At 54.1% G+C, this 7,500-nt stretch overlaps 1 long non-coding RNA gene across 1 annotated transcript; it reads left to right on the top strand.

Annotated features, from left to right (window-relative positions):
• Nucleotides 1-2,119: 2,119 nt before the first annotated feature.
• Nucleotides 2,120-2,568, top strand: LOC127676114 (uncharacterized). Its single transcript, XR_007975663.1, has 2 exons — nucleotides 2,120-2,326; nucleotides 2,433-2,568. It is a non-coding gene; the product is annotated as an uncharacterized LOC127676114 (long non-coding RNA).
• The last annotated feature ends 4,932 nt before the right edge of the window (nucleotides 2,569-7,500 follow it).

Raw genomic sequence — 7,500 nt, 5'->3', positions numbered from 1 at the left:
TGGCCGCGTCGTCGCGCGAGTCGGAGGAGGAGGAGGGGAGGTCGACGAGCGACTCTAACCCCCGCCGAGGGCGGAACGAGGGGGGAAGCCGAGCCCGCAGAGGAAGGCCGGCCCCCGGGGACAGGGGGAAAGACATCGACCGGAGCCCCCACCGCCACGCCGGGACACTGCGCGCGGGTTCATCACACTGCCCGGGCACCCACCTTGGCGCCCCGGCAGACCCCCAGCGCACATCGCCACGGAGGACGGCAGGGCCGGACGAGCCCCTGCACTCACCTAGGCCGACAGACCCACCGCTGACGGGACGACAACCACTAGCCTCTTCGCCAATCCCTCGCGGGGGAACGTCCCCTTCGCACACATCCTCACACACTACGCAAGACGCGCCCACGGACGCGGAGCCGGGACGCCCCTCCGAACCGCAGCGCCGGACGCGGCCGACAGCCGGTCCCCCAAAACACGTCCGCCCCCGAGAGCGACATCAACCCCGCAAGACACGGGCCTTCCTTAGCCCCAAGGAGGGGAGGGAGACTCCCGCGATCCCCCCGGCCGTGGGATCGCCACCGAGGGAGGGGGCGAGGCGACAACCGCACAGTCCGAGAGCACACAGCACGCACCACGCGCGGCACGCCCGCGTCGCGGTAGCGGGACCAAGACATGGACGCGGGCGGGGCGGACGCACGCGACGGAAGGCACGGGGACGAACCGGAGACGAGTGTGGGGCCGGATGCCCACCGCCACCCTTCCGCTTCCCGTCCCGCAACGACCCTCGGCGGGAGGAGGTACCGCGCACGCGGGCGTGTGCACGGAGCCCTTCCCCGCCACCGACCGCCACCGACTCTCAACAGCTCCGCACCAGCGGTGGGACGACGAGCTCTGCCCCGCGTGATCCCTCCCCAAGCTCGGAGCGGGGAGGCGCGGGCCGCTGTAGACGAGAGAGAGCAAACGCTGCGCGCAGAAAAGGCGGGTGGGTCCGCAAGCGGGCACTCGAGGGGACCATCCGGGAGGAAACCCCTCGAGGTCATAGCACACCCTTCCGAAGATCGCTAGAGAAGGACTTTCTCACCGAGGGCGGGACGGACCCAACGCGGCGAGCCCCGGGAACCGAGAGCTGCAACGCCACAAGCAGTGTCGGAAACAAGACCCACACGCGGCAGGGTGCACGCGGGGAGGGGGGCCTGCGGTATCGGTAAGGGTATTCTGAGCATCCGCGGACAGAGGAGACCTGCGACAGGCATCCCCGAGAGCCGGGCCTTGCAAACCTCACACAGAGTCCACACAGAGCAAGGACGGCCGCGAAACGCTCAGCACCACCCTACGCGCACACCTACGGATGAAGGCGGGAAGCGGTGCGCGGGGTGGGCGCTCACCCAGCGAGGAGGGGTCGGCCCCTGCTTCCTCTCGCTCAGGCACCAGACGCCTCGTTTCTACCGCCTCGACCCCCCTTTTCTTCACCAGGCGTCTCGAGCTAGAACCGACAGAACGGGAACAAAGCAACGCAGCCAGACGGAGCACGGGAGGCACGCCGGGGAACGGGAAGCGCCACCGCCGACTCGGAAGCGGGCACCTTTGGGGTCAGAGCCCGGAACGCTCCAGGAGCACCGCGAGCTAAGCAGAGGCAAAGCACGCGCACACCGCACGGGAAGGGTGTGCACCGCAACAGACCAGCAGCCCTCCCCGGCTCGGAGAGAAGGAGGTCACAAATGGAAACACAAATCGAGTGAGGCGCACCAGGACAGCCAAAGCTGCCTTGACGCGTCCACGAGGACTCCGCGAACCACAGCGGGAGGTGCGCGCGGGTCAGTGGCTCGGACCGGACAGCCGCACCCCTGCCTTCCCCCACACCACCGACACCAGATGGGGAGGAGAGACGCGGGGCCCGCTGGCAGAACGAGAAGAGCGGTCGCCATTCGCCATGAATGACCATTCGCCATGAATGTCCGTCCCTCGCCTGGCGCGGCTTAGGCCCCGGCCCGAAGAGAACGCAGGAGCACCACATCGATCCAAAGGGAGCAAGAGCACCCCATCGGGAACAACGAGCGTGCAAGACGCAATACCGAAGCGGGCAGAGCGAGGGCACACACCGAGAACGGGAGGAGCAGCCACCGGACAAAACTGGCAAAAAAAGCCCAAGAAGTACTTTGAGGGGAGGAGGAAAGTAGTGCTCTCGGGAGGCACGGCAAACGGTAGGCGGAGGTTCGGGAACTCCCCCCCCCCCCAAAAAAAAAAAAAAAAAAAAAAAAAAAAAAAGCCCCAGGAAGAAGCACTTCGGGGGGGGAGGAAAAAGAGCAGTGCGCTCGGGAGGCACGGAAAACGGTAGGCAGAGGTTCGGGAACTCCAGAAAGAAAAAAAAAAAATGCCCCAGGAAGAAGCACTTCGAGGGGAGGAAAAAGCAGTACGCTCGGGAGGCACGGAAAAAACGGTAGGTGGAGATTCGGAAACTCCAGAAAGAAAAAAATAATGCCCCAGGAAGAAGCACTTCGAGGGGAGGAAAAAGCAGTGCGCTCGGGAGGCACGGAAAACGGTAGGCGGAGGTTCGGGAACTCCAGAAAAAAAAAAAAAAAGCCAGTGAGTGAGCGGGATGAGCACCGGGGTACACTAACGCAGAATAGGTGTCCCCACCACCACTGGTGCCACCGTTCTACCCGGCACAGGTGACAACAACCACCGGGAGAAACAAAAACACAACAGACACGCAAGATACAGCACTCGGTTGTCACAAGCCAAAGAGTACGAGCCAGCACGGGAAGAAGCGTGTGCCAAGGCTCAGCTTCAGGCGCTGCCGAAAGACCCGAGGGCAGAAACGAAAGAGTAGGCCGGACAAGCAAAACAGCCTCAGAAAGGGTCTTTCCAAGTCCTATAGTTCTCATCAGACACAGGACAGCGTGTCCTATAGATCTCCAGGTCCAATATGAACAGAGAGCAAGGATCAAAACCATAAAAGACACAGGGAGGAAATTCACAGGCTACACGGAACACCTGGAAGTCATTCTCGGGAAGCTGTCTCAAACCTGTCCCCATGAGCAAGAGAACCGGACCTCAAAGGAACAACTGGTCGACCTTGTAACCGTGTTTACTGCAAGACCGCGAGGGCCATGATAGGAGACCGCTTCCACAGTTCTTACTCGGACTCACAAAGCAAGATCCCGGCTGAGGGGCACCGAGAGGGACCCTGCAGTTACAGGGGGGAGAAAGACTAGGAAGCTCCACCGAGCCGGGCCACAGCCGCGTGAAAGCCGAGAACAAGACACCCTCTCGGCTTCAGAAATCCAGAGCACCCGCTGAGGGAGCCTGGAGGCGGAAAACAAAAATAAAATAAAGCTCCGAACCTCCAACGAGACGGGCCACAGCTGCGCGAAAGCCGAGGACAAGACACCCTCTCCGCTTCAGAAATCCAGACCACCCGCTGAGGGAGCCTGGAAGAGGAAAGAAAAAAAAAAAAAAAAAAAAGCTCCGAACCTCCAACGAGCCGGGTTACAGCCTTGTGAAAGCCCAGGACAAGACACCCTCTCGGCTTCAGAAATCCAGAGCACCCGCTGAGGGAGCCTGGAGGCGGAAAACAAAAATAAAATAAAATAAAAAGCTCCGAACCTCCAACGAGCCGGGTTACAGCCTTGTGAAAGCCCAGGACAAGACACCCTCTCGGCTTCAGAAATCCAGAGCACCCGCTGAGGGAGCCTGGAGGCGGAAAACAAAAATAAAAAAATAAAAAGCTCCGAACCTCCAACGAGCCGGGTTACAGCCTTGTGAAAGCCCAGGACAAGACACCCTCTCGGCTTCAGAAATCCAGAGCACCCGCTGAGGGAGCCTGGAGGCGGAAAACAAAAATAAAATAAAATAAAAAGCTCCGAACCTCCAACGAGCCGGGTTACAGCCTTGTGAAAGCCCAGGACAAGACACCCTCTCGGCTTCAGAAATCCAGAGCACCCGCTGAGGGAGCCTGGAGGCGGAAAACAAAAATAAAAAAATAAAAAGCTCCGAACCTAAAAACGAGCCGGGTTACAGCCTTGTGAAAGCCCAGGACAAGACACCCTCTCGGCTTCAGAAATCCAGACCACCCGCTGAGGGAGCCTGCTGGAGGAAAGAAAAAAAAAAAAAAAGCTCCGAAGCTCCACCGAACCGGGCCACAGCCGCCTGACAGCCGAGAACAAGACACCCTCTCGGCTTCAGAAATCCAGAGCTCCCGATGAAGGAGCACACTCCGGGGCAGGACTTCTGGTCGACCTGAGCAAGCTGCCCCCAACCAGCGTGTTTGTTCCAATAGGTTGTGCAGTCACTACCAACCCCTACATAACTCTCCGGGTACAATCTCCTACGTAGAGAAAAATCTTTAAACTCGGCGCAGTCTCCGGGACGCACCCGCCTGCTTGCCCGGCCTCCCGTCACCCTGGCCGGCTCACAGCAGGCACTTCCTCCTCCTTCGTCACGGACCGGGGACCAGGAACGTTGCGGGAAATTGTCACCACTAGGTGTCGCCCGACAACCAAGCAAACCAATACAGATCGCTCACGCGCCGCCAGCCACACTCACTCAGTCTCTCCCCGGAGGGTCCTCCTTAGCTCAAGGGGACACTCACCCACGCATGACGGAGCAGAGTACCCACCACTCCTCCCGAGTGGCACAAACAGTTCCCGCTTTCCCGCCTGAAACTAGTGAACGCTGGCTGGACTCGGGCCGACCCCCTCAGGCACCCAAAAGCCAAAGTATGGCCGGGAGCTGAGAAAACAGGCTTAATCATTCTCTAAGTGAAAGGACGCGACTAACAGTCGGTTAGCGGGCCAAGGAACAGGCACAATTAGCAGAAGGGAGCCTCCAAACACGGTGGAAGAGGAGGGTGTGGCGGCGGACATTTTTGTCTCTCTCATTCTGTTTTCTGTTTCATGTTCCTCTCCTCCTTGCCACCACCGCTGCCTGCCCTCCCGCCCTCACTCACCCACCCACTGTCCCCTTTTCAAAGACTAAATACAGAGTTAAATTTCAAAAGTGGTAGGATGGTGAAAAATCCCATTTCTGTCCTTGCTTCCTTGCTTGCTTGCTTGCTTGCTTGCTTGCTTGCTGTTTGTTTGTTTGCTTGCTTGTTTGTTTGTTTGTTTTTGTTCTGTTTTGTTTTTCTAGGAATACCTTTTCAAAGTGATTTGTTTTCACTTTGGCCAGAAAGTAATTATTTTTTGCACTGCTTTCCTTTGGTCATGTGAGTGGTGGTGGTGGTGGTGTGTGTGTGTGTGTGTGTGTGTGTGTGTGTTGGTATATCTGTTCTTTTTCTTCCTTCCTTCCTTCCTTCCTTCCTTCCTTCCTTCCTACCAATAGCTTATCTGCCTATTTCCAGTTCCTGACTGCTAGAGTTACTGAGTTTATACAATACAGAGTTCAGCAAGGACACCAGGGATACACCTGGGGGTCTGAGATCATCAGAGATCAGCATTAGTGGCAAGGGGGGGATTTCCTACCAAGGTGGTTACAAATAGAATATATTGCCAGACAACTTGGGAAGATGGGGAGGAGAGGGAGGAGGAGGGGAATAACAAATGTGATGATGTTTAAGATAATTTTGATAGACTCCTTCATTCACAGCAGCACTCAGAGGGAAAAAAAAAAAAAGGCTAAGAGCCTGCCTCAGTGAGACCATGTGTCTGGGTCCCAGAGGGTTAGGGAGGAATAACAATCAATAATTCTTTCTGGCCAGCAGATAGAGTAGAATAAAATCAAATGAAAAAGTAAAGTAAAAATCGAATGAACCACAGAAAAGACACATCGTAAGCACAGAGTTTCCTCAAAAAGCTGAAAGGGGCCGACTTTGGAAAGAAACACGAAAGCAAAAAGCAGTTTCTCTCCCACACCACCAAACACAACTCGACCACAATACCATCCCGATTCATTGTGTTCTTTTGGCCGGGTGGTGGTGGTGCAGGGCTTTAATCCCAGCATCTGGAAGGTAGAGGCAGGTGGATTTCTGAATTTGAGGCCAGTCTGGTCTAAAAGTGAGTTCAGGACAGGCTGTACAGAGAAACCCTGTCTCAAAAAAAAAAAAAAAAGAAAAGAAAAAGAAAAAAGAAAAGAAAAGAAAGAAAGAAAAGAAAAGAAAAGAAAAGAAAAGAAAAGAAAGAAAGATTGGGTTCTTTTGATTCCAATCTGGGTGTTGGTTGGACGATTGATCAGGTATCTGTCTCCGTGTCTCCCTTCCTCTCAACAGAATTGATGAATGTTATAGTGAGATGGCCAGATTTTTTTTTTTTTTTGAGACAGCATTTCTCTGTGTAGCCCTGACTGTCCTGGAACTCACTGTACACCAGGCTGGCCTCGAACTCAGAAATTCGCCTGCCTCTGCTTTCCACTGCCCAGCGAACCCCAACATCTTATCTGCATATTTCCAGCTCCTGACTTCTAAAACTACTGAGTTTATTACATAATACAGTGTTCAGCAAGGCAGGCAGGTACACCCCTGGGGTCAGAGAGAGAGACAGAGACAAAGAGAGAAAGAGAGAGACAGAGAAAGAGAAAGAGAGAGACAGAGAGAAAGAAACAGATTGGAGAGAGAGACAGAGACAAAGAGAGAGAGAGAGAGAGAGAGAGAGAGAGAGAGAGAGAGAGAGAGAGACAGAGAGAGAGGAGAGAGACAGAGAGAGAGGAGAGAGGGGGAAAGAGAGAGAGAGAAAGGAGAGAGAGGGAAGAGAGACAGAGAGGGAGGAGAGACAGAGAGGGAGGAGAGACAGAGAGAGAGAAGAAGGAGAGAGACAGAGAGAGAGGAAGGAGAGAGGAAAGACAGAGACAGAGAGTGACAGAGAGAGAGAGAGAGAGAGAGAGAGAGAGAGAGAGAGAGAGAGAGAGAGAGAGGAAGGAGAGAGAGGAGAGACAGACAGACAGAGACAGACAGAGAGACCATAAATCAGGCACCCAGCACCACCTTCCCTTGATTGTTTGTTTTACCCCAGGTTAATAATTACAGTTATATTTTTCCTGTTCATTGACTTAGTTGGGGCAGGCAGGGGATTCTCTACATAGCCCTGGAAATCACTATCTAGATCAGACCTGCCTCCAATTCACAGCATTGCCTCTGTTTCCTTCCTTCCTGAGTGATGGGATGAAAGGCGTGTATGACCACACCCGGTTCTGTTATTTCATTAACCCCAGGAAAGGTTATTTTGGATATTGTTTTGTTTTGCTCTCTGTTTTAGATTTCTTTTTCTTTTTCTTTACTGTATGTTTAGTTCAAATTCAATGTGTGTGTGTGTGTGTGTGTGTGTGTGTGTGTGTGTGTAAGTAATACAATAAAAAAAAAAATAGAGTGTCTAGATAAGCATGATGCCTGGAATTTTAAGATGCTCAATTTCTTCAGAAGCTTTGTTTAATTTCATTTTTAAGGATCTTTTATTTATGTATTTATTTATTTATTATTTATTTATTTATATGAGTACCCTGCAGCTGACTTCAGACACACACCAGAAGAGTGCATTGGATCCCATGACAGGCAGTTTGCAAGTCAGCATGTGTTGGCTGACAATT

This window comes from Apodemus sylvaticus, unplaced genomic scaffold (genome assembly GCF_947179515.1).
Source record: "Apodemus sylvaticus unplaced genomic scaffold, mApoSyl1.1 scaffold_439, whole genome shotgun sequence".
NCBI lineage: Eukaryota > Metazoa > Chordata > Mammalia > Rodentia > Muridae > Apodemus > Apodemus sylvaticus.
Note: the sequence above shows the minus strand (reverse complement) of the source record. Positions and strands in the feature narration are given on the sequence as shown.